Below are 25,286 nucleotides of genomic sequence, written 5' to 3' on the forward strand. Positions count from 1 at the left end.
AGCATAGGTAGGTTCTGCTAGTTGCTGTGGAAGTGTGGGAGGATCGCTCAGTGCGCTGCTCTGGTTTGCAACAGCAACAGCTGTGCATTTAACACAATAACTACTTTGGCCCCAGGAGCCAGATCTTTTACGTTCTGTATGAGTATTCACACATCTTTTCATGTCTCTTAACTTACTGTCAGTCTGGACTTTTGTAGGATAAGGCAGGGAAGGCAACAGAAAGGGCTCTGTGAGCTGGTGAGCAAGCTGATGGTGTTGGGAAGGGGAGAGTCTATCAGGTACTAAGAAGAAACTGACAGCCCAATCCATCATAACTCCCCATGTGGCAATGCAGCGACACAGGCACTGCTGGTGGAGTTTCAGCCTCCAGAGGCCTCCTTGGGGGTAAGGGAACATTTGTTCCCCTGCCCCAAGGTAAGCTCCTGCAGGCCTGGTGGGTCAACTTGAACCTGTACCAATTTGACAGCTGGCACAAGTCTGAGTTGATCGGTGAAGGTGGATCAGGCCCAGGAAGTGAGTAAGGAATTGGTGTGTGTCACTTCTGCCAAACCTGCCCCTTTCCCAGGCCTGACTCATCCTCCCACCTGCCCCACCATCATTCCATTCCACCCACCCCTCCCCCATTCCACCCCTCTGCATGGCCTTACCCAATCCAGCAGGTCTTTGGCCGTCTGCCAGCATGCAGAAGGCCACACCAGCTTCCCTGCTGGTGGCCCAGCAGTGTGCAGTTGCGGCAGCTGCTTTGTGACTGCCATAAAGCAATCGCCACTGGCACTACATGCATTGTGCCAGCACCAGGCACAGTTAACACTGGGTGGCTTCCCTAGATATATATGGTTGGCAGCCTTCAGTCTCGAGAGACTGAAAGGTGGTTCTGGAACATCGTCCAGTGTGGCTGAAAAGGCCGATTCGGGAGTGACAATCCCTTCCACACTGGGAGCAGGTGCAGTCTGTCCCTGGTCTGTCTCCCTGGCTATGGGCCTTCCTTCTTTGCCTCTTTGCCTCAGACTGTTGGCCAAGTGTCTCTTCAAACTGGGAAAGGCCATGCTGCACAGCCTGCCTCCAAGCGGGCCGCTCAGAGGCCAGGGTTTCCCACTTGTTGAGGTCCACTCCTAAGGCCTTCAGATCCCTCTTGCAGATGTCCTTGTATCGCAGCTGTGGTCTACCTGTAGGGCGCTTTCCTTGCACGAGTTCTCCATAGAGGAGATCCTTTGGGATCTGGCCATCATCCATTCTCACGACATGACCGAGCCAACGCAGGCGTCTCTGTTTCAGCAGTGCATACATGCTAGGGATTCCAGCACGTTCCAGGACTGTGTTGTTTGGAACTTTGACCTGCCAGGTGATGCCGAAGATAATTTAAAGCCCATCTGATCCATCTTTCCAGCACCAATGCATCCACAATGGAGCCCCAAGGCAAGGGAACAAACATTCCCTTACCTTGAGGAGGCTTCGGTGACTGCACCTTCACCACAAGATGCAGTGCACACCCCATTAGCATGGCTGCATCAGTGTTGGAAAGTTGGATAGGTTTGGGCTCTAAGACTGATGAGCAGCAGGAGGCCCTGCACTTTGTATAAAAAGAAGAGGAAGTTGGGAGTGGGTCCCTCCTGATCATTTGGCTGGGAGGATTATGTGCAGAGATTTTTATTGGCTGGAAAGGCCTGCAGTTCCTCTCTCTGACCAGCTATCCTGGAGTGCCTAAGAAGGTGGTGCCTAATTCTCAGGTTGCTTGTTTGAGCCTGGTAGCTCCTCCTCGTACACCCCCTTCTTCCTTACTCTGCTCAGTTTATGTGCTACCTGCCCCCATAATTTCCTTCTCCAATTTCCACCTTCAGCCACATTGCCCCCCCCCCCAGTGCCTGGAAGCCTCTTTCTTCCTTTCCCAAGGCAGTTCCGCTTCCTAGTCAAAATGAGGCAGTCTTGTGCCTCTGGTGGAATAAAGGATAAATGTGCTAATGGATCCATCTTGATCGTGACAGAACTCTTCCATTCAACTCATTCTCAGCAGAATAAGAATTCTACTTGCACGAACTGCCATATGCCCCACAAAAGTTATTAGTGACATATTTTCACTAACATACCACCCTCCTGATGAATGTCACTTGGCCTCCCACTCTCACTCCACCTTCCCTTCTTTCAGCTTCTGATACATAAGCAATCAATATCACGTGAAATCTGACAGCAAGAATGAAAGGCAGGAGGAAGAAGACCAAAACCTACAGGGTTGGCCATCAGGATGAGTGAAGTTTAAACAAAGAGCAAAGTAGACAGCCACAACTGGGAGGATGCATCTTAATTAGAGAGGGTGATCAATGAAGCCGCAGAGGCAAGGAGGATGTGTGTGCTGGCCTTCTCCCAGTCGGTGGAATGGGTGCTTTCTTCCTTTCTTAGACAATTAAGCATGAATTGAAAGAGATGTTTTCACTGATTGTGGACTGAACAGGAAGCACAAGAAGGAGCTGCTGTAGAACAACCCCAAGATGGCCAGTAATTTACAATGGAAAATGACCCAGCAATAGGTCAATGGGACAGTCCTACCTTCTTCTGCCAACTGATCAGAAATTCTTAGCGAGATTTTTGATTACAACTTCAGATGCAAGCTGTGCTTGTGGCAGTTTTCAGGGCTGATTTGTGGTTCCTTGTCTATGTTTTTGGCCTGCGTTTTCCTCAAGGAAAATTCATCTCAGCCGTTTCCAGCACATTACTGTGATTAATGGACCACCTTCTGTGCTCAATTATGACTAGGCTGCATACTTGCGAGTGTTGATCCAGAAGCGCTCAATGGCAGGTCTGGGCCTGAGCTGAGAGACGTGCATGCAAAAGGAGTGGAAGGATGGTGGTCAGTCACAGAAAGCAAGATTAGTGACGCCCAGCCTTGACCAGAAAGTTTTACAGCCATGCTAGATTGAGAGGGAGTGGAACTGCTGGGATGGGAGGAGGTGATGGGTTAGCCACACTGGGTCATGGGAGGCCAATATCAGCCCTTCTTCTTGGAACCCAAGGGAGGGCACCAGGATGAGGTCTCTTGTTATCTGGTGTGCTCCCTGGGGCATTTGGTGGGCCGCTGTGAGATACAGGAAGCTGGACTAGATGGGCCTATGGCCTGATCCAGTGGGGCTGTTCTTATGTTCTTATGTTCTAACTTGTCACAGTTTTCCAAAGCCAGCATCCTAAGTGATAACAGGTTCAAGCCCCCCAAGGTCAACCAGTGGTTCCAGAGCCTTAATGTGAGGAGCAGACAGTCTGGAAGACACTTCTCTCTCAAAACCACAATGCACAGATTGAGGAGCAGGCTCCTGGGCTGCAGCATGACAGAGCCCAACTGTATTGGTTCCCTGTGTCACCTGCCCTAGTGCTGAGTCCATTGGTGAGGCTTCTGTAATGCTATTTCAGTGGTGCCTCTACAGGGTTAGGGCTAGGCCTCTACAGGCCAGTCTGCAATTTTGTCAGTGTATTGGTGGCTCAGGGGGTTAAGGTAGTGGAGTCTGGTTGCCAGAATCCCGATTCAAGACCCTGGCACTTTACAGGCCTGTGGCCACAAGGGGTGTACCAGTGCCGGAGTCTCCAGGCTTAAGTCCCTGCTGATATTGGAGTACCAACTCTTTCTTTATGAACATATCATCTGGAGCATGCTTAGTCTCATAAGCTAAACAGGGTTAGTCCTGGATGGAGCTGGAATGGAAACATTGTACTGTTCCAGTGGATGAGGCAGATATTTCTTTGTCCTGCTCTCTGAAATGCTTGAACTGATGGTTGGCAACCTTCAGTCTCGAAAGACTATGGTATAAGCCTACAACACCCAGGTGTTCTCCCGTCCAAGTACTAACCAGGCCTGACCCTGCTTAGCTTCTGAGATCAGACGAGATCAGGCATGTGCAGGATAACAGTTGCTGATATTGCCAGGGATAATGCCTGGTACCTTCTGCATAAGAAACTAAAACTGTTGCTGAACTTCACCTTCTCTTGGTAACCATTCTCTCCTGAGACGTATAATTGTTCAGGATAATCTTTATTTTCACCCCACCCCAATATACACCCACACATTTAGCAAGGCCTATGTTGAGGGAGGCCATCAATACAGAAACCAATATGCTAGTACAACACTTTAAGATAAATATAATAGCTTCATATTATAGAATAAAGGACAAGATGACCCGCTGTGTGACTCGATGAACATCTCCTCCCAGTTTGTGCAAACTGCATAGAAACTTATGTTGATTATAAATAATAGACATAAGCAAATAACTAAATCCTTCCCCATATCTCTTAAAGATCCCTTCCTCATTAGTGTGTTAATGTTCACAATTTGTGGTCCTCATTTCAGGAATTTTTATTCCTAATTCTGAGGCTTCCTGCCCATCGTTTTACAGTCCAGCAATTAGGAATCTGCCTCCTCCCACCTTCAGCAGTACAACAAAGTAGAGCGGAGGTGCCATCAACAGTATATGGTGCTCAAGATAACGGAAAGAATTAATCCAGCTCCAGTCCTCCAAATGCATTTTTCACATACACATTTTACTGCTGGTGTGAATGGACCCCAACACACTTCTGTGACATTGCTGGGATGCTGAGAGTTTTAAGCTAAGTGTCTAGCCCTCATTGACAACGTGATGGCAGAACCATCATTAATCCAAGAAAAGGACCCCAAATTTGCTATAGCATTTCAGTTCTTGTGTTCTCCCACCCCAGCCAGATTATCCATGGCACTTTGGCTCATATCACATTTCCAAGGTGGTCCTCATTAGGTTATCTCCTACTGCAGTCTGTGCCATACAATAACTGCTTGCATACAGGATGGAGTGCCCTGCCAACAGTCACAATAACATTGGATTTTAGCTAACCTCCTTTGGCTCAATTAACAACATTTTGTCTTTTTAAATAATCCCTTTAAAGTAAGTGTTACAAACCACAGAATAGAGCAGACACACGGCTCAACAATTTACTGCACCAGAGTCAACAGTGAGATACGGAAAAGAGAAGTCTTTTTCATTTTACTGCCATGGTGTATTTGCATCTGTTGTCTTACAAGTTCTGGGCATCTGTGAGCCAGGTTTGCTGTCCATATTTCAGCAGGATTCCCTGCTAAAGTCAGCAGCAACTTCCATGTGTGAACATATGGTCCTTGAACAAACATCCCTCCTTTTAATGACTGCCAAGGGGAAAGCTTTTGTTATATTGCACGGCTTGCCAAGAAATGTCTCCGGGGGCCCAGTCCTATCCAACTTTTCAGTACTGATGCAACCAAGCTAACAGGGCATGCTCTGCATCCTGTGGTGGTGGGAGGAATAACAACGGCCTCTGCAAGGTAAGAGAATAATAATAATAATAATAATAATAATAATAATAATAATAATAATAAAGGTATTTCTATACCGCCTTTCTTGGTCCTCAGATTTCTCCTTAGACTTTATTCAAGGCGGTTTACATAGGCAGGCAATTTTTAAATCCCCGTAGGGATTTTTACAATTTGAAATAAGGTTTCTATCTTTCAAGAAACCACAACATTCAGGTGTTTCTTTCTTGATCTGGCTGCACATTCTGGCCTCCATCCTCCCACGCTCAGAGCAGATGGAATCGCTCGGCTTCAGCTTGCCAGCTGCTTCAAGGTCGCACGGTGCCAGTGGCCTCGAAACTGGCGACCTTCGGATGTTATCTTCAGGCAAATGGAGGCTCAACCCTCTAGACCAGACCTCCTGCCCATTTGTTCCCTTCCCTTGGGGGCTGTATTGTGGTTACATCAGTGCTGGAAAGTTGGATAGGATCAGGCCCCAGGACACATGCAAGAATCTTGCATGTGGTTATATCAGGGGCATGTGATGCAGGGGCAGCAGGTGAGGCAAAACCATCCCATTGTAGTCTGTGGAAAAGCACAGCAGCCATCCCACCTGCTTACACCGAGGAGGCTGTCCTTACACCTGAGAAAGCGAGCCCCCTTGGCAGAAGCTGCTGCAGTGCTTTTCTATGGTCAACAACAGGGCAGTTCTGCCTCACCTGCCACCCCTGCACCGCATGTCCCTGGGTTATATTAGAATTTAACCTGGAACCTAAATCAGACATCTAGGCTGTGTGGAAACAAGCAGAGGAGAACTAAAGAGATTAAGAGGAAACAGGGATGGTCTACCTACCTAAGCAACCAAGATTCGTTGGTTTCAACCACTTCCTACTCAGTAAATGCTGGAGGAAGTTGTCATGACATCCCTATAACCACGCCTACATAACCACATCCCACTGACTATACAAAAAAAAAATCAGCTTTAAATGTCTTCACCTTTAAATATGTTGCTTTCTTCTACCACTTACGCCAACTTTGAAACATACAATACTTCATTTAGAGTTCCAGCTCATTTCATCCCAAAGGGAAGTGAATTGTAAAAGTTTAAAACAAATGTATAAAAATGAGATTCAAAAATAAATATAAAAGGCAGTTTAGAGTGCTAGCCTATGCATGTTTACTCAGAAATTAATCTCACCATGTTCAGTAGCCCTTCTTCCCACGTAAACTGTAGCCTAATATGCTATATAGTGTCTCTCAGGCAGACCTTGCAAAGGACAATGGGCTTAAGACATTTAACATATGTCTCTAGGCACATTTCTCAGTTTGCCACCTGCTGAGCCTGACTTCTTCTAGGCAAAGGTCCTTTGGAAAAAAAAAATTCCATAGGCACACTGATAATATCATTGTTCCTACTATCTGGGGTTCAACTGCTCCATTCCCCCCTCAGCTACACCCCTGTTCCATTTCCTATGGTCACCTGATCATTCTGTTCTACCAATGGGGAAGACAGAAGTATCAGCCTATCTCCTACAAAATGTGTATAAGAGGGCAGCTGCTTGACTCATGGCAGTGAATTTTACTACGTGGTGAATTCTACAGTTCAGCTCACTTCTGGCAGGAGAAAGTGTTATCCTTTCAGAATTCAACTTTAGTTACAACTTCATCCACTTAGAACCTGCAGTGCGTACAAGCTAGAATACAGAGCAGCCACTTTGGACCGTGCTTCATCATTCCACAGGTAGGTGATGGTATCTTCCCAGACTTCTGAGTTCAGCCCACAAGTCTGCAACATCTCAACAGTTGAGCTTCTTCTTCATTCACCAGGGAGGGGGCTGGACTGGTGAAAATGCTACCCTCCTCACAAGAAAGAATCCACTCCAAAACCCTATCCATCTATAGAGAGAGAAAACACGTGTATGTGAGAGACAAAGGAAGGGTCATAAATGTGATTTCCTTTGGCACTCAAGCAGTCCCAGCCACCCTTAAGGACTTAGTTGCTTGTGGATTGGGCAGCCACTAGAGCAGAAAGGCTGGGCTTGGTTGCTTAACCCTTCCTCTGCCCACTGATTCACTATGCCAAATCATGACCACCATCATCAATTACATTTTCCCACTGTGGGAGTCTGAATGTTTCTCCACGTAAGCATGTGTAATGCAAACCGCAGCAGAAAAAGCAGCTTGGGGGATGATTTGGAATCAGATGGTGGGCAGAGAAAGTGTTGAGTGCAAATGCATTTTCCCTGCCATTTTTCTGCTCTAAATTTCCACTTTCCAAAGTTGCTTTCCTTTAAAAGGGGGCGGGGTGGAGTGAGTCTTCCATTGGCTTATGTCCTAATCATTGGAAGGGGGAAGCAGATAGCAAAAGCACACCCTTCCTGTGGTTAAAATATCCCCCCACCTAGGCTAGTTGCTAGGTATAAAACATTCAGAGAAGTGGAGGCTTGGCTAAGGTTCCAAAAGAAATACAGTACTTTCCTCACAGTTCATAGTTATATACCTGCATCTTCTCATTGCTTGGAGGTTGTAATACTAGATCAGATAAACCTATAGCTGTTCCCTTTGTGGGCAAATCTGGTGAGGATGGGTCTGGTGGACATGGAGCCCGGGCAGTACACATCCTTCTTCTGTCTGGAGTAGTGGTTCCCAAGCTTTCTGGGGTCATGGTGCCCCTGTAGCCTGTTCTTCCTAGCTCAGCCACATGAAATCTCATGAGATCCACTTTGGCAGTATCCAAATCTTGTGAGATCTTGCAAGTTCCAAGATGACGGCATCAAAATTTCATGAGATTTGGACACTGCCATCTTGCAAAATTTTGTGAGATCCAAGATGGTAGCCCCTGGGAAAGCTCGTAGAAGGGGCAACTAAGGACATCTTGTAGCACCTCCATGAGTGTACTGCGGCACTTAAGGCATAGTGACACACAGTTTGGGAACCACTGGTCTGGAAAGAAGAGAGAGTATGAGGAGGGGGAGGAATAAAAGGGCCACACCTCCTGCAAAAAACACAGAGATGACAGGTAGAAGGTCAGGTAATTGGACAGTATACTGCCCTCCTGCAGGCAAAATTGCATTCAAATTTCAAAACTAATCATGTTCAGATGCAGTGCCTGTCACTGAAACTCCTGACTTGTGGGCTCAGTACTGACTGCAGTCGGTTCCCCCATGGGGCTTCCACCCACACCCTGACAATGCACTGGGCACTACCACTGCAACTGGTCCTCAGATTTCAGGGGTCGGTATGACCAGCTTGGCCCTCTGATGGGGATGGGCCCTCAGCTGGTGCCCAATTGGGCTGACCTCTGGTACTACCCCTGCATGTTTGATAATTTCTGAGCTCATCCACACTCCCACCCTGCAACTGGGAAGTATCTTCTTTGCAGGCTTTGGCCTTGAAGAAGAGAATAGGTAATCTGAGCACTGAAGAGATAGTCACATTCTTCACCTGTTCGCCTTTAACAAGCAGAGGAGAAAGAAATGAATACCTCCAACAGCTACCATGTATACACGCATGGTACTGGCTTGAACCGAGATTTTGTTGTTGTTAATCAGACTTGTTACTCCTACTCCTCCTACATGGAATGAGTTAAGCTAGAAGGACCTCACCTTCTCCAGTTGTTTGGCTAGTTGTTTGGCTTCTCCAGTTGTTTTTTTTCTTGCGTGGGACAATCTCCAGCAGAGGCATGGTCTCATAGTCCAAGTCTGGGAATACAACATCCCAGAATGGGACAGGTGTGATTTACTCATTTAAAAGGTTTCCATTCCACCTTTCCGCATCATTAAAAGTGTTTGAAGAGGCTAACTGGACAACTGAAAGACAACTAAAATAATAAAATGCAGTCAGCAGATAAACATGTCAAAAAGCAGGGGAGCAAGGAAAATAAATATGGCAGTAAGGGCTGCCTGCTGAAGTGTTTTGAACTGGAATTGGAACAGCATTAAGATGAGAACCAGATGGCTACCCTAGGGCAGGGAGTTCCATAGGCTGCGTGCTGAGGAAGCCCTCTCACATGTCCCTGCCAATCATAATACAGATGGTAATGGGATAGGGAAAAGGACCTTTCCTGAAGACCTGAATCTTCTCAGGATCATGTGGGAAGGAGCAGTAATTTCATTATCCTGGTCCCAAGTCATTTAGGCAGGGCCAGCTCAAGATCTCCTGGCATCTGAAGCAGGGCACTCAAGTTTTCATGAATATGTTAAGCAACCCACACTTCCTTGTCCTCTCTTTCCACCTTCTTTTTACAATCCAGGGAGTGAGAGGAGCAGAGGCTGGCAATCACCAGTTAAGGCTGGGGAGTAGCATTTGGCATGCCAGGAAGTTACAGGCTGACTCTGGGCTGGTCCCACACATATTTCCTGGTTTGGTCCAGCTCTTCCTTTCCAGTTAGGCCTCTGCCATATCTCTATCCCCCCAGATATTTCCCTTGGGTCCCAAGGCCCAACTTGATTCCCCTTCCCATGCATCTAATTCTGATCACTGCAAAGCTGCCAAGTTTTGATTCATTCACTTCCCACCTGCCTTGGGAAAGCAAAGAGAATGCCTAGCCACCAAATGGTATTCTTGAGCACAATGCAACTTGAACTGTTACCCTGCACATGCCCAATCCCGTCTGATCTCAGAAGCTAAGCAGGGTCAGGCCTGGTTAGTACTTGGATGGGAGACCGCCTGGGAATACCGGGTGCTGTAGGCTTATACCATAGTCTTTCGAGACTGAAGGTTGCCAAACAAATGGTATTCTTGAGTGTGTACATAGGGACCAAATGATCCATACCATCGATAGAAAAGCAGAGAAAGTGCACCGGTCCCCAGAGAGCTTGCCTCTCTCTTCTCACAAAATCTTGGAAAATCCCTAGGTATGAAAGCAGCATTTCCACTGGAGGTTGGAGCTCCTCATTCAGTGAGTCAATATGAAGCAATCAACCATATCCCCTGCCAGGGAAAGCTCCAGCTGGTGTGTGTGTGTGTGGGGGGGGGAAATTACATTAATCAATCATTCAACAAAGGTGCAAATAAATAGAGGCCATTCAGCTCTTGAAGTTTTCTGCCAACCCAGAGAGAATACTCCCAGTTACGGCAGACAGTCCTAGGTGAGAAAGACAGATGATATGACCCCATCAAGAAAAGGCAGGTCCATATCTACTTGTGAGAAGATTTTGATGTGGGAAATTTCTATTTAAACTTGGTGTCCTCTACTTGCAATCTGAAGTGGTACAGTCCATTCTGCCACCTCAAGGCTCCACCATCTCCTTCATTTGAAGGTTCCTTTAGAAAGAAGTGTGAACAGAAAGGACAGAGCTAGGCAAGAAGAAGCAGGGTCCAGAGATGGGGGTGCAGGGGATAAATTATATCAGGGCCCAGGGACAAAAAGGGGCCCAGGAGCTAAAGAAGGGCCCCCCAAAATTTCCTGGAATCTTACATTTTCCAATCTTACCAGGGTCTATGAGAGGAGGGGTGCAGGGGATTCACTGTACCTGGACCAGGGATCAAAAAGGGGCCTAGAAGCCAAAGGAGATAGCTGAAAATTTCCTGGGATCTGAGAAACATGTTTGCAGATATTGTGTGAAAACTAGCATTTATATTTTGTGCAAGCCTACATAGTTTTATATATTGTGATTCATAGACATTATGATCCAATGATTGTACGGAATTATGATTCAATGGAGAAGTGAAGGGGCCCCCCAAATCATTACACCCCAAAAGCCCCCCCACCAATAAAATTCCTCTCAGAGGCCCTGAGAAAAAGAAAACTGACAGATTCAATTATATGGGGAAAAGGACTGTGGCGCTCTAAGTATGCACTGTTGAGCAGTTAAGAGAGGGCACTTACCACTGACTGAACAGTGAATGCGACATCTCCATCCTGCAAGAAATTCCCAACGGATTCCAGAAGATGCCTCTTCAAGGTCTGGTTCAGGTGTACAAGAGGCTTGTAAGCCTCTTTAACAGTGTCTTTCACCTGCTGGACAGCTAAAGATTGTTGTGAAGATTATTCATATTATTTCTTCATCACTATTAACCTGTGAAGCAGTGGCGTCATTAGGCTTGGTGTCACTAGTGTGGGGTAACTCATTGTGTCACCCCCATGGACCTCCTACTGTACCAACAACAACTGGAACAGTCTCCAGAGCCCAGGTCTACTAGGCTTCCTGAAGCAGAGCCCAGGTCTATGGACCTGATAGGCCTGGCCTTGTGGAGAGCGAAAGGCAGAGGCTGTGCCAACTGGGAGGCCAGGTCTACCAGGATTCCCAAGGCAGAACCCAGGTCTAACCACTCTGGAGATTTTTCTGGGTGTGGCCAAATCTGCCTGGCACTGGGTAGACCTGGGCTCCAAAGGAGGGGATCAGCTTTTGGTGTCACCCCCCCTGGTGTCACCAAGTGTAGTCCACCCCCCCCAGTGATGCCACTGCTATGAAGTACTTTTGTGATATTGTCTTTTCAGTACTCATGCCTTGCCCAAAGCTACCCACAGAATCTGTGATAGACTGCCAAGTTTACCACCAGTAGAATCATGTGTACAGCTCTTACAGAACTGTACCACTTCTAACTGCAGTTGGAGGAAAGCATGGGTTAATGGTTTCCCATAGAAACTACCCCCCAAAAGGAAATTTTATTTTGGGAGGAAATCTGGACTAGTTTTTTTTTCCTCTGTCCAGAATATATTTATAAAACATCATTACCATGCTTGGTGCTTTACATATGAAAGACACAGGCTCATTCTCTAAGAAGCTTACAATTTAAGGTTTGCACTAGAGAGGGCAGCAGAGGAACAAGGGATGAATGGGAGTGAATACCTATACAGTTGGGAACAAGAAATAGGGACTAAGCCAAAGGCCTCCCAGGAAAAGGTAAGTTTGAAAGGGATTTGAATCAGCTATGCCACCACAGAGGCATTTTTAGAGTCCAGCACCAGCATAAAGACCAACAAAAGGAAAAATGGCGAAATCCCTTCCCAAGAGGGTAGGTGCTAATCTGGTGGGAAAGATCTGTGCAGTCAGGAGTGATGGAATTCACACATAAAATCAGAAAGCAAGAGATGATAACTTGCCTGTACACAAGGAGCTCAGCTCATCCTGGAATGCTAAAGCAAGAACAGAAAAATAAATATTGGCTTGAAATTAAGCTGAAGTAGAAACACTTCACTTTCTCCCTGAAACAATGAGTTGGGATTCCTTGCATCCCTTGCAGCTGTGAATAGGCCTTCTAGAGCAGGGGTGTCAAACATAAGGCCCATGGGCTGGACGCGGCCCCCGGAAGCAGTTTCTCCGGCCCCTGTTATAATTGGACTCTCCCAGCATAATAATTGGGCTCTTTCATATCTTGAAATTATGAACAAGATTAACACATTTTTCTCTTCTGTCATTTGCAGCTAATGAGTTTCTGTGTGAGAAAGAAGTGCTGATTGCTGGCCATTATCTGCTTAATTATGTCACTGTTGGTCCTCAGTAGGTGCCATTAATGTTATTCAGCTCACTATATGAAACTCGTTTGAAGTCCCTATTCTACAGCTGCCTGCATCATCACAAGGGCCTCTAAGGAAGCCCATTTTCTGATGCAAAAGGGAAGACAAGGCAATGATGGAAAAATGTATTCAGCTGAGTGCTTCACCGCACCCATTCAGGGAACTCCCACATAGCCTAGGCAGTGATGCTTGGTGTTGCGGCACCGGGGGGGGACGGGGACGGGACTCTACACTCCAAATTCACATTGTAAGATCCTCAAAGCAGAGCCTTTTCTTCTTTTTTTCCCTATCTATGTTACACTATAACATCCCATGTGCTCTGATAACACTACATGTATAACACACAACCATAAAGTGAAACATAAGTGAATTCAGAAACCGACTTCCTCTGAACCCTTTTGAAGAGAAGATCTGAAGAGAAAACAAAAAAAAACAGGGAAGTTACAAGGAAATGAAGGCAGAACTGAACCCTCATGACATCTAAGAAGACCTTCAGTATTCTCAAGATGGCCCAGATTGCTGGGGACAAGTGAAAGACATGCAGCTCTTATCCCCATGTGGCAAGATATCCACGTCCATTGGTTTCACATGCAAAGTAGGCAGTTTCTCATACCCCTGCTAACTGGGCAACGTGGCAAAGAGGCAAGTGGTGTCCTTTTATATTTAGCAGGAGAGCAACTGTTCCTCTTCACCCCACCGTGGTATTTTTTCTTGTGGCTATTGCCGGTGTCTCTTCTGTATTTTTTTTTTTAAAAGACTGTGAGCCCTTTGGGGACAGGGAACCATTAATTGATTTTATTATGTAAACCGCTTTGTGAACTACTCTGGTTGAAACGTGGTATATAAGTATTCATCATCATCATCTTCCACTTCTGAACATTTCAGGCTATTGCTTTTTGATTCCTGGTTTCTAACTGGATTAATTGTCATTTTTCAAAATGTAATTCACCTTACAGTCTTTGCAGTCAACAAGTGGAGTATAAATATGTTGAATAAATAATATGTGGAGGGAAAGGCCCAGTATCTAATATCCTAATAACTAATATCTGCTCTTGCTGAGATTGTTCATACACCAGTCCTTATACACGTGAAAGCTGCCATTGTAAAAGCGATTTCCCTTCCATAGTGGGTGCACAATGGTTTTCACTCACGCAACACTTCCTCAGGGGTTGTGGAGCTTCTCTACCATGTAGGCCACCACTGTGCCATGGGGAATCTGCACAGAGTTCTTCTGCACTCTTGTGTTCAGGCCCTGAAGATTTGAGCACAGGCTGTTAAAGGTTGCGTGAAGTGCTTATGTGAAGTCATGGACTGATAAGGGAGGAAGCTACAGATTTCCTGTTGGCCATTGGGCCTTCCAATTGAGGCACTAACAAGTGGGGAAGGGATCTGTACACCTTTCCTTGATCCCACCTAGCCTAGTCATAATGTCTTCCAACTCCAGAATGATCATGGCACTATTCAGTTACCAAGCAAAGAGAAAAGCTTTCTGAGGTGTGAGCAGTGCTCCCTATACAGCAATTTTCAACCTTTTTCATGTCACCGCACACTGACAGGGCACTAAAATTGTCAAGGCACACCAACAGCTTTTTGACAATTTACAAGGTGCACCACGCTGTCAGTGGGGGGGCTCACATCCCCCAATGGCCTTACTAATAAATGACCCTTCCCCCAAGCTCCCGTGGCATACCTGCGGACCATTTGCAGCACAGCCGCAACACACTGGTTGAAAGTCACTGCCCTATAAGGACAGAACAAGAAGAGCCCTAGCAGATCAGACTATGCATTCACTGAGTCCAGCTTCCTGTTTCCAGCAACAGCTAGCAAACCCCTCATTTCGGCCAAGGAACACATAGTGCTCCCCACTCCCATGCAAAAGCAGTTCTCCCCTTCCACCGGAGAAGTGAGCAGGTCTCTCTCCCTAGAGCCAAGGAGGCTCCCCTTACCCTGAGACCTGAGCAGAGTGCTCCCCCACCCAGTTCACTGACAATCCACGTGGCAAGTCTACCAAGTCTAACAGTCCCACCAAATTGTTTGGAACCAACTCTGCAAGACTTCTTTTGCTCACCACACTATCGGTGGGGAGCTTGCAGTCCCACCGCCATTTGCACTACCCCTACCCCCCCCAGCGCAAGAGGGAGGCAATTGACTGCCTGTTGGAACTGAGGGGAATGGGGCAGCTCTTGCGGGGGCTGGCAGGCTACCCAGCTTTTATTAATAAAGTTTAAATAATTCCAAGCCTATGTCTCATGTGCTTCTTTGGAGGGTGCCAGCGTAAATGGCATAAACCTGCATATTTATTTATTTATTTATTTATTTATTTATTTATTTTTTTGTTGGCCACCTTCAGTCTCGAAAGACTATGGTATAAGCCTACAGCACCCAGTATTCCCAGGCAGTCTCCCATCCAAGTACTAACCAGGCCTGACCCTGCTTAGCTTCCGAGATCAGACAAGATCGGGCACATGCAGGGTAAGTTATAGTTTTTGGGGGGGAAAGGTGGGAGGAAATGGGCCAAACCAATGGGCACACACCTGTATCTCGAAGATGGCCACTGCAGCAACCTCTCCCTTCCCTCCTCCATGGACAGTCTTCTCAATCAGCAGGGGCTCCATGATCTCAAAGACACAACATAGAGTTCCAGCTTAGGGTAGATTTGCCGGATCAAGTCAAGAGATGTCTCAATTTTCCTAAAGGCAATATGGAGGACGGTAGCAGCTGCAGCGACTGCAATGTGTCCCTGACTATCAGGAAGTGCGAGATCTGGGGGGGGGGGGATGATCTTGTCTCCACTCGGCTCTACAGTTAGACACTTAAGGCTAAAGCATGAATGGTTTCCAGCCTGATGACCCCCTTCCAGGCTCTAGGATGACTCCACTCATCCAGGTAGCCCCCTGGGTTTCTCATGCCTTGTAGGGTATCAGATGCTTTTGCCCGGGCACCATTTGCTGCTGGACTTGACGTCTGCTGGCTAAACTTGACACTTGACCGGCTCATCATTCTCTCCTTCCCCACCTTCATACTCTGGTCTTGGGGATTTGCTTCTCCTTTTTCCCATCCTACCAGTTCCCTCTGGTCCAGCATCACAACACTGAAATAACAACACCTCATGGAATTATAATAGGCTTGTAATTTTTAAAAAAATTCTTCACCGCAGACCATTCACATAATATGAAAAAACAACAATATGCCTTAGGGGTTTTTTTGTGTGTTTTTTTTAAGATCCCAGTTTCAGGATATCACAGGAGGCACAGTAGTATAATCAAAGAATTCATAACAGATTAAAACGATCTGCATCTTAATTTAAAAAAATCATAAGGGCCTCTGTTTTGACAACTGGTTCCCAAACATCAGAGTATAGTGGGGCTGCAATCTTCAGTTGATCAACTGATTAGATTAATTGATGAAAATCTTTTTACAGCCTAGTCCTATGCATAGACTTTCTGAGTTTGATGGGTCTAAGGGCCCAATCCTATTAAAGGCCAGCAACAGTGTTCATCCGAGTTGATATGTTGCAGCTGCTGGGGCTTATGCCAGGACAAGGGGACAAATGTCCTTTTACCCTGAGAAGAACACCAGCAGCCAAATATCCCCCATGGGATGCAGCATAGCCGCTCTAGCACTGCTTCATCGCTACTCAGGGGTTTAGGTAGGATTGGGCTATTATTCCCAGGTGTGAATAGGATTGCAACTTTCAACAACAACAACCAGTATTTATATACCACTTTTCAACTAAAAGTTCACAAAGCGGTTTACAGAGAAAATCAAATATCTAATGGCTCCCTGTCCCAAAAGGGCTCACAATCTAAAAAGATGCAACACCAGCAGACAGCCACTAGAAAAGACACTGCTGGGGTGAGGTGGGCCAGTTACTCTCCCCCTGCTAAATAAAAGAGGAGCACCCACTTGAAAAGTGCCTCTTGCCCAGTTAGCAGGGGTTTCACCTACTAAACTTTCACCTACTAAAATGTGCCCTATGAATTGAGCAGCAGTTCTGAAAAACATTTTTGACTACAAATACTTCCAAAAACTGAGTTGTATCCAAAGAAGGTGAGACCACACTACAACTATTGAAATCAATGAACGATGTCAGTCATGGCTAACTTAAATCCCATTCATGTCAATGGTACTTTGTCAGGATTCAATATTTTTTGGTTACAAGCCCCTATGAGCAGCAAATGCCAGCTTAGAAGAGGTTTTCCTGCTACTCCTCCATTCTGGAGGAAATGCCTTTTCCAAAATGGTGCTGCCACTGCTCAATAAATGCTTCTTCTGAAAACAAAGAAAAAAATGTCTTTTTCTTTAGAACTCATGTTTTTATTCCTATGCAGATGTATGCAGGAATAATTAACTAACTAATCAATCATACGTGACTCAGATTTCTTTAATCAGGGGGTAGCCCAAGATAAAAGAGGTGCAAGGAACAGAATGGACATTGGTCCAGCTGTACCACCATCTCCTCCTTAACCGAGCAGATCCTTTGCTTAAACGTTCCTCTCTGAAAGATACCCGTCCATCCACAGCAATACTCACCACAGATCTCTGGTGTCCACAAAGATTTTTCTCACATACATTGGAGAGGTGGAAAAGCAACTTGAGCCCAAGCCCCCAATGGCCACCTCCGTGGAATGGATCTTAAGGTTCAACCTGGCTCCAGCTTTGTGGAACATGTTTGTGGAAAGCAGAAGTGGCTCAGAGTATTTCAGCTCTAGAACAATGCAAGGCAAACGAAAACGATGTTTAAAACACATTCGTCCAGTTTCCACCAGATCCAGACTCAGACTTCTACTCCCTCTCCATCTGTTTCGCCTCTACCCACAACCCTCACATGCTCTGTTTGCTCCTTCCTGGTTTGCAATAATCATAGTTTCGTGGTGATGAACCAGAATTATAGTCCAAACCTATTCTGACAGGTGACAGGAGAGTACTCTGGATGCTCTCACCCAGGAGAGGAAAGTAATTTTTTTTTACATACCTCCGACTAGACGGCCTGGTCCCTAATGTGTCTCCTTAGACTTACATCAGCTCTCTGGCCAGTCTAAGTCTGAGGAGGCTTGGGGACCTGTCCAGGCCAGGAAGGGAGGAATAGGATGTGGCATGCACAGCTGCCACCATATTCATCCCCCCTCCTGGTGAATAGGCATAGGTGCCCAAACCAATCTGCTGCCTGAAGTAACTCCATCATGCGACCTCAGCGTTGGGCCAACCTGATCAAGCCAATAGGCCTCTCCTGATGTTTCTCACAGGCCACTCCCAAACCATTTCCTGCCCCAACCTCCCCCGATCTGCCCCTTTTGCTGAATTACCAAGGAATGGCAAAGGTTCTGCAGGCCACTGTCACCCACACATGACCTTTGGGCCTTTGTACTGGCAAGATTAGCCAGTATAAGGTTCACATAGGATTCAGCCCCTAGTTATGTCCAAATGGCTACTGCAAGCCACAGTCTGCCTCCACACCATAAATGGGAACCTCCATTTGAACTGCATAGGGCAATTGAGACATGGCCCCAGGGACGGCTTCAGGGAGCCTCGGCAAGCCGCTTACCCACCCTCAGGTCCCTACCCTACAAAGGCCCTGAGAAGTTGTTCCAGCACCATCAAACAAAGGCTAGGAGTACAGGGCTGATCTTCAGCTCAGCGATGGCGGCAGCTTCCCAGTGATGCTGATCTCAGACACTGGCTCTACATGGCCCCACCAGCTATGCTGTGATTTATAACTGAATTCTGACTGCACGATTGTCTTTCCACATTTCAACTACAAGATGAGATCAGATATATGAAAATCAATTCCCTTTGGTTGGATTCATCCCGTTGAAATTCCAGGGCTGACTGGGGGTCACTTCAGCTGCTATGAAGTTCTGCATGGAGGGAAAGCATGACTTTTATGTGTCTGTGTGGGAGATGTCACTCTGATCTGCACATCATGTAATCCGCACTAAGCCAAATGGAGCCCACAATTTATATACTGCAGCCCACCTGGGCCACAATACCTGCTTTTGCTATCTTTTTGCGAGTACACGAAGTTGATCAAACACCTGACAGGTGATGGTGTCCTGAGTGATCTGTGAAGGAACTAAGATAAGAAAGAATGTAGGTGCGTGATGTTTCTTCTGGAGCTCTGTAATTGTCACAGGTGTTCTCACTACTTATGATTTTAGTGAGAACACCTGTGACATTCTTATGAATGCCAACTGCTAGATCAAACCAAGGATCTATCTACCCAGCACCTTGGCCTGTGGCCAAACAGGTTTATCTTCCACCTTTCTATTCTGCAATCAATTTCATTGAATGGCCCCAGGTTCTAGTACTCGATGAATAAAAAACATCTCCCTCTCCTTGCTCTATCTGTACCTTTTGTTATTTTATAAACATCCACCACATTCCTCCTTTCTTAAAACTGCCCATTCTTGTATAAATTCACTGCAGGAGTTTGTCCTCCCTTTGTCCCACAGAAGTAGAGGATTTGGCTTGCTGAGAGAAACATCAAGAGAGGCCGATTGTCTTGGTCAGGGCTGGCCCAACACTGAAGCCACATGAGAGAACTGCTTCAGGCAACAGATTGGTGTAGTCACCCATGCCTGTTCACCAAGTGCCTCCACTGCCCCCTTCTACTGCTCCCTGCCTTGTAAAAGAAAGACGGGAGAGGAAGCAGAAGAGAAAGTCTGGAGAAGAGGGGAGGAGGAGGCTGAACTTCAGAGACAATGTGGGAAGGAGAGGATTGGAGCACAATGGGTGTCAGAGTTGCTCTAGCCCACCCCTCTCCTCTCCTCCACAGTCCCTCTCCTACTCCATCCCCCTCTTCTTCTGATCTGGAGAACTCCTTGCCACAGGATGTTGTGATGGCATCTAGCCTGGTTGCCTTTAAAAGAGATCTATGGAGAAAAAGTCATTCGCAGGTTACAAGTCACAATGACTGTATGCAGCCCCTGGATTTTAGAGGTAGCCTATCTCTGAATGCCAGATGCAAGGGAGTGGCAGTGGGATACAGGTATCTTGTTGTCTTTTGTAATCCCAAAAGCATCTGATGGGCACTGTGAGATGCAGGAAGCTGGACTATAGGCCCTTGTCCTAATCCAACAGGGCTTTTCCTTCATTTAATGTTCTTTTTTTGTTCCAGTCCAGGATGCAGAGGTTAGCACATTGCCAGGTGGGTTTTTTGGGGGGGAGGGGGGGAGGGGCTGGGCTGCATCTGGCACAATGCCCAAAGCACCAGAAAATCTTGGCTGTTTTGGTTTTTATTTACACCTGTCTTGGGCCTTGCTCTTGGGAAGCCACTGCATCCCTCCTGACTCCAGTCCTGCAAGGATGCCCACACCACCACAATATGGCCAACTGTATGAAACATGCCTATTTCTACCATTGCTCCTTGCTGGAGTATATCTGACAGCTTGAAAGGGATTGGGGAATACTTCTGTGTAGGCCAAGGCCACCAGGATTGTTCTTTTGCCACCAGAGAGAGGGGCCGGAAGTCATCACTGCATGCAAGGCTAGTCACAGGAATCATCTTTCCATCCGAATCCAGCTCTCACACTAGTTGCTTGGTCAGCCTCTTGAACATTTTCCACCAACCGGCAAGAGAGAAGAATCTGCAAGATGACAGCTAAGGACCAACAACCTGCAGAAAGGAAATAAAATTATTTTTCCTCCTAATGGAAAACAGAACAACAATTCCAGAATCGCCAGTGGCCCATGGCCCAATCCTATCCAGTTTTCCAGCACTGGTGCAGCCGCAATGCAGCCACATGAAAAGGGAACAATCATTCCCTTACATTGAGGAGGACTCTGTGACTGCCTCCCCACCACAGGATGCAGCGCATACCCCATTGGCATGGCTGCATCGGCGCTGGAAAACTGGATAGGATTGGGCCCCTAATCTCCTTTGCATCCATCACCTCAAACAGTGGAAAGGAATTCAAGCATGTACATAAAGCAGGTATACAAGGTTAAAAACCTTATACAGTTCTCCTTTCTCTTCCTGACAGATAGCAGAAAAACAGAAACAAAGCAAATTCCCCGTGGAGGAACAGAAATGGCTGCTGCTTATCCAGGACAGGTAAGGGCTTTTCATCCTGAAACTGTGATGTCGCCACAACCCTTAAGAAGGTTGTGAGTGGCTGGAGTGTTGAGACACCCCAGTTTGGGAACTGCTGGTTAAAGGTATAGGCACTCTGTCCTCCACTGTATCTGGTCACTCTGAGTGGGATGTGAATTCCTGGGACACAAAAAGAACCACATGTGAATATCCAAGGACATCAATGACCCACAGACATTTGACCAGGACACAATCGTCCAGGATGCTAGTACCATTTAAGAAATTACCAGTCAGCCTTGGGTCTTGCAATACTAAAAAAGTGGTTTTCCGACTGACTGGAGAAGGCAGGGAGAGGAAAATGTTGAAACTAGCAGCATGACAAAATATTTCTCAAGCAACTTTACATTTACACATCATTTGGATACATTAAAAGCACTATAATATGATGCCTGAGTGATGCAATGCAGGCTTATCCTGTGGTTTCAGCGACTGTATTTGCGGTGATGTTTCAGTTACAAGGAGCCAATCATTTCTCAACTGATGTGATCTTCCCTTTTGCAACTGAACAGAACTATATTCAAAAGCTGACACCACTGAAACACTTCCAAATATTAATGAATCCCTGTTCCTTTTTGGATTGCTGGCTTGCTTCTCTAACTGAGTAAATTGTCATGACCCACTCTAAACAAATTGCATCAGCAGGGAGAGAATGACTGACAGAGACAGAAAGAGGAGAAAGAGGTCACTGACGAGAGCTGGTGCAGGGTAGTGGCTAACAGCCCAATCCTATGCAAGTCTACTCAGAAGTAAATTCCATTGTATTCAATGAGGCTTACTCCCAGGAAAGTGTGTATAGAATTGCAGCCTAAGAGACTGCATTGTGACTCAGGTCCTGCCTGCTTTAAATCTGGCCTTTGCCATGAACTGACTATCTTGCCTTAGTCAAATCTCTTAGCCCCAGCTACAGTACAGGGGTAATACTTATTAACCTCAAGGGGCAAGTTGTGAATGTTACATCAAGATAATACATGTGACATGCTTGGTATGCTCCAGAGCACTCTGAACATGCTAAATATTATCAGACAGATATTAAATAGATATGGCTAAAAAAAAACACCAGTTGCAGGTTGGGGTTGAAGGTGGATCTTGGGTCTGGAAGACTTGGAAGTGTAGGAGTTCAGAAAGTCAGGAGCCACAGCTGCACACCAAATTTATTAACAGTGTCTTGGCTAGTTACCAGTGGTAAATAAGAATCACCTTCAGGTAGATAGGCAGAGAAGCATTTATAGGGTCAAAGAGAAGAGTTTAGAAGAGTCCACAATTGTCCACAACAGTATAAAGTTGACTGGAAGGAAGAGTATGGAATTCAAAGATTTTAAAGGCTTGCTTGCCTTTAACAATCCCATCATCCAGACAACCAATAGGTACAGCTTTCCTAGCCTAGAAAGACTGTGATAGGAAGGGTTGAAGCTTTCACCTGTTGAATTTCTGTCTGTTGTGTAATTCTGGCAGAAGCAAGAGCACCTCCCACCTGGGGGGGGGGGAGGATACAGGGGTGGAATTCAAGGCAATTTTTTTTTGTTTTGCCTCCTTGAAAACAAAGTCTGAAACAACATTTCTGCTAGTTTCATATCAAAATAGAAAACGAGTTAGCATGGGAAAAGAAGCTTGGCAGAGAAAAGACCAGAATGAAAATTCACAATTATTGATTCCTTTTGTTCTTTCAAATTGGGAAGGAATAGGCTAGGAATGGGGATCAAATTGTTCAGGTAAGAAGTTTCATTTATTCAATGTAAAAACCAAGCAGATCATTGCTAAAAGATTTTCTGACTCGCTAGGCCTTATTACATCAATACCTTCCACATTAGTAATGATTTGTACAGCACTTCCTAAGGTGCAAAGAACTTCACTGCCTGTGTGGCTCCTCGGAGATCCTATTATAAGTAAAGGTGAGGGAGCAGGTTTTGGGGGTGCCATGAAGGGCAATGAAGTGAAAGGCAGACAGAACCGACCCATAGGGGACCATCCATTTGGAAAATCCAAATGACACCCCCCCATATGAGCATGTGCATGCTAAGTAATATGGGGCACACGCCCCGTTTAAGTGAATGGGAGCTATGCAAGAGAGCACATTTATACAATTCTCATTCCTGGGGATAGTGCCCTTTATGAATGAGTGTGCACATGCTCAAGTTTGTGTGTGTGTGGGGGGGGGGGTGTCATTTAGATTTTTCCACCATGGGCGCCAACGTAAATTGGACTAGCCCATCTCCATCATCAACAGAAAACACACAAAACTTACTAGCTGCCTTACAAGCAGGAAATGGCCTGCACATAGCTCTCTTCAGTCATTCACCAGCTCTGCACCAACAGCTATATTCCACTGTTTGGAATATGCAGCAGATAGAAACAGGCAAAAACCCTTTTCACATATGACTCCAAGACCAGTTTTTGGACTGGATTGCATCCTTTGTGACTGGTGTCAAGGCAAGATGGAAAGTGGGAGAGTGTCATTCTTTTAGTCAAATATCAATCCTGGTCAGACATCATCACCTACATAGCTCAACACTTGGCATGAGAGAGGCCTTGTTCCCTTGCAGTGCAATCCTATGCACATCTACTCAGAAGTAATACTCATTGAGTACAACGGAATTTACTCCCATGGAAGTGTGTAAAGGATTGCAACTTTAGAGTGCCTATGCATCTATAGTCTTGTCTTTGGTTTTGCTGGTTTTTGTAGAATTTGTGGGGTTATGTTGTATTTTATTCTCTTTACATTATACATTGCACTCCCCTCTCTCTGCGTATGTGTGTTTTAAGGTGCTCAAGAATAACAAATATTAATACAAAGCTTGCAAAAACGGTTTGACAGCCAGAAACAAAAGAAATGCATGTGCCTGTCCACCCAGCGCAACAATGCCTCTTTCAGCACCCTTAAAAACTGTTGCATGTCTCCAGCCCTACCCAGTGGAAAGGGCAGGGACAGGAAACTTTTTGACTTACCACAACACTTCGAAGTTGCTTCTAAGACCAGCCTGCTTCTTTTGCCAACAAAGGTAAGATTGGACCCTTGAACAGACCACAGCTCTTTCTCTTCAGATCCAAAGTTTCCAAACACAAGTCTGAATGCAGTGTTTAAGGAAATGCTGCACTTTTATTCTCTGCTAGGAAAAGGAAGTTATGGTCTCAGGCATCCCTTCTTCTGTTCCCAACCCTTTCCCCATGACTCACGGTCCATGGGCCAGAGTGCAGATGAGGAGTTTTGCTCAGCAAAAGGTGAGAGGGTTCAAGGATGCCTGCCTTGAAGTCATGTCCTTTGATGGAGAAGATATTCTCCCTAAAATTAACCCCCCTTGGCAGAGTGCCAGGACAGGTGCCCCTCAGACTCCATCCTAGTTACAGCTCTGAGCTTGTGCTCTGTTGGCACAGCTGCATCGGTGGGGGAGGGATTTGGGTAGGATTCGGCTGCTCATTTGTCCCCCTGTTAGCCTCCATTTGCCCCCCCCCCATTATTGTCAAACAAGATTTGCAAGTTCTTGGAAAACCTGTAAGCAGATTTCATAAGTAAGATGAGTGGGAAAACCATGGACAATAATGCCACTCACTCTCACAGTGAAACCTGAGGAAAAACTTTGTTTTCAGCCAGAGAGACAGAGAGGGAGGGAGGATTTTACCTTTGAGAGTTCTTTCACCATCTACTGCCAAACTGAGCCTTCCCAGCTCAACTTTTGTTCGTATCGTCCCTTGCCTGATCCCTGCTGAGAATATGTATATGCCCAATACCCTTGTGTGGTGTTGGTGGAATAACTACCTTCTTACAGGTCAGAAGTTAGAAGGGCCAACTGGGGCATGAAATGGGCAGTCCAAGCCCATACCGGGGCAACGTTGGCAATCCATGCACTGTCCCAGTAATGGATGTCATGCAAGTGCATTCAGGCATCTTGCTGCTGGCAGGGAGCATGAGGTACCAGCAGAGAGGCCAATGCAACAGAAGTTTCCTTCTGGCTGTCTTTCTTTTTCCAAACGTATTTTGCCAATAACAGTCAGAACGTGATAAGTGGGACTTGTGTTGGAATGGCTCAATCTCCATATCACAGAGACTTGCGTGTAGCTTTGGTGTGGTGTGTGTGTTTGTGTCTATGTGTGCACCCCATGACACCCCCCCCCCCATACACAGGCCTGCAAGTCTATTCACAAACTTTTGTGAAGTCACAGAAAGGTCAGGGATACAGAAGATGATTCACCAGTGACACCACGCAGGAAGTGATCACGCAATCAGAGTATGGCTTTCCCCTTTTGAGATGTACCAGATGACTCTGGTGATGAGAAAGTCTGCAGCCAACTTCCAGCCCATTTTGACCCAGGTCAAGGTCATTCTGTTCCAGGAAGCTGCTTTTAATAGATTCAGCTCATTGGTCCATCTCAGTATGTAATGTCTACACTGTTTGGCTCTTCAGCATTTAAGGCTGGGGTCTTCCCTATTAAGGCGTCATGCTTGGGTAAGGCAAGGTCAAAAG

General features: G+C 46.1%; 2 pseudogenes; both read right to left on the bottom strand.

Annotated features, from left to right (window-relative positions):
- Nucleotides 1–6,938: 6,938 nt before the first annotated feature.
- Nucleotides 6,939–20,295, bottom strand: LOC136652317 (gasdermin-D-like; annotated as a pseudogene).
- LOC136654545 (5S ribosomal RNA) lies at nt 15,108–15,222 on the bottom strand (annotated as a pseudogene).
- Nucleotides 20,296–25,286: the final 4,991 nt, after the last annotated feature.

The sequence above is a fragment of the Tiliqua scincoides genome, chromosome 5 (genome assembly GCF_035046505.1).
Source record: "Tiliqua scincoides isolate rTilSci1 chromosome 5, rTilSci1.hap2, whole genome shotgun sequence".
Taxonomy (NCBI): Eukaryota; Metazoa; Chordata; class Lepidosauria; order Squamata; family Scincidae; genus Tiliqua; species Tiliqua scincoides.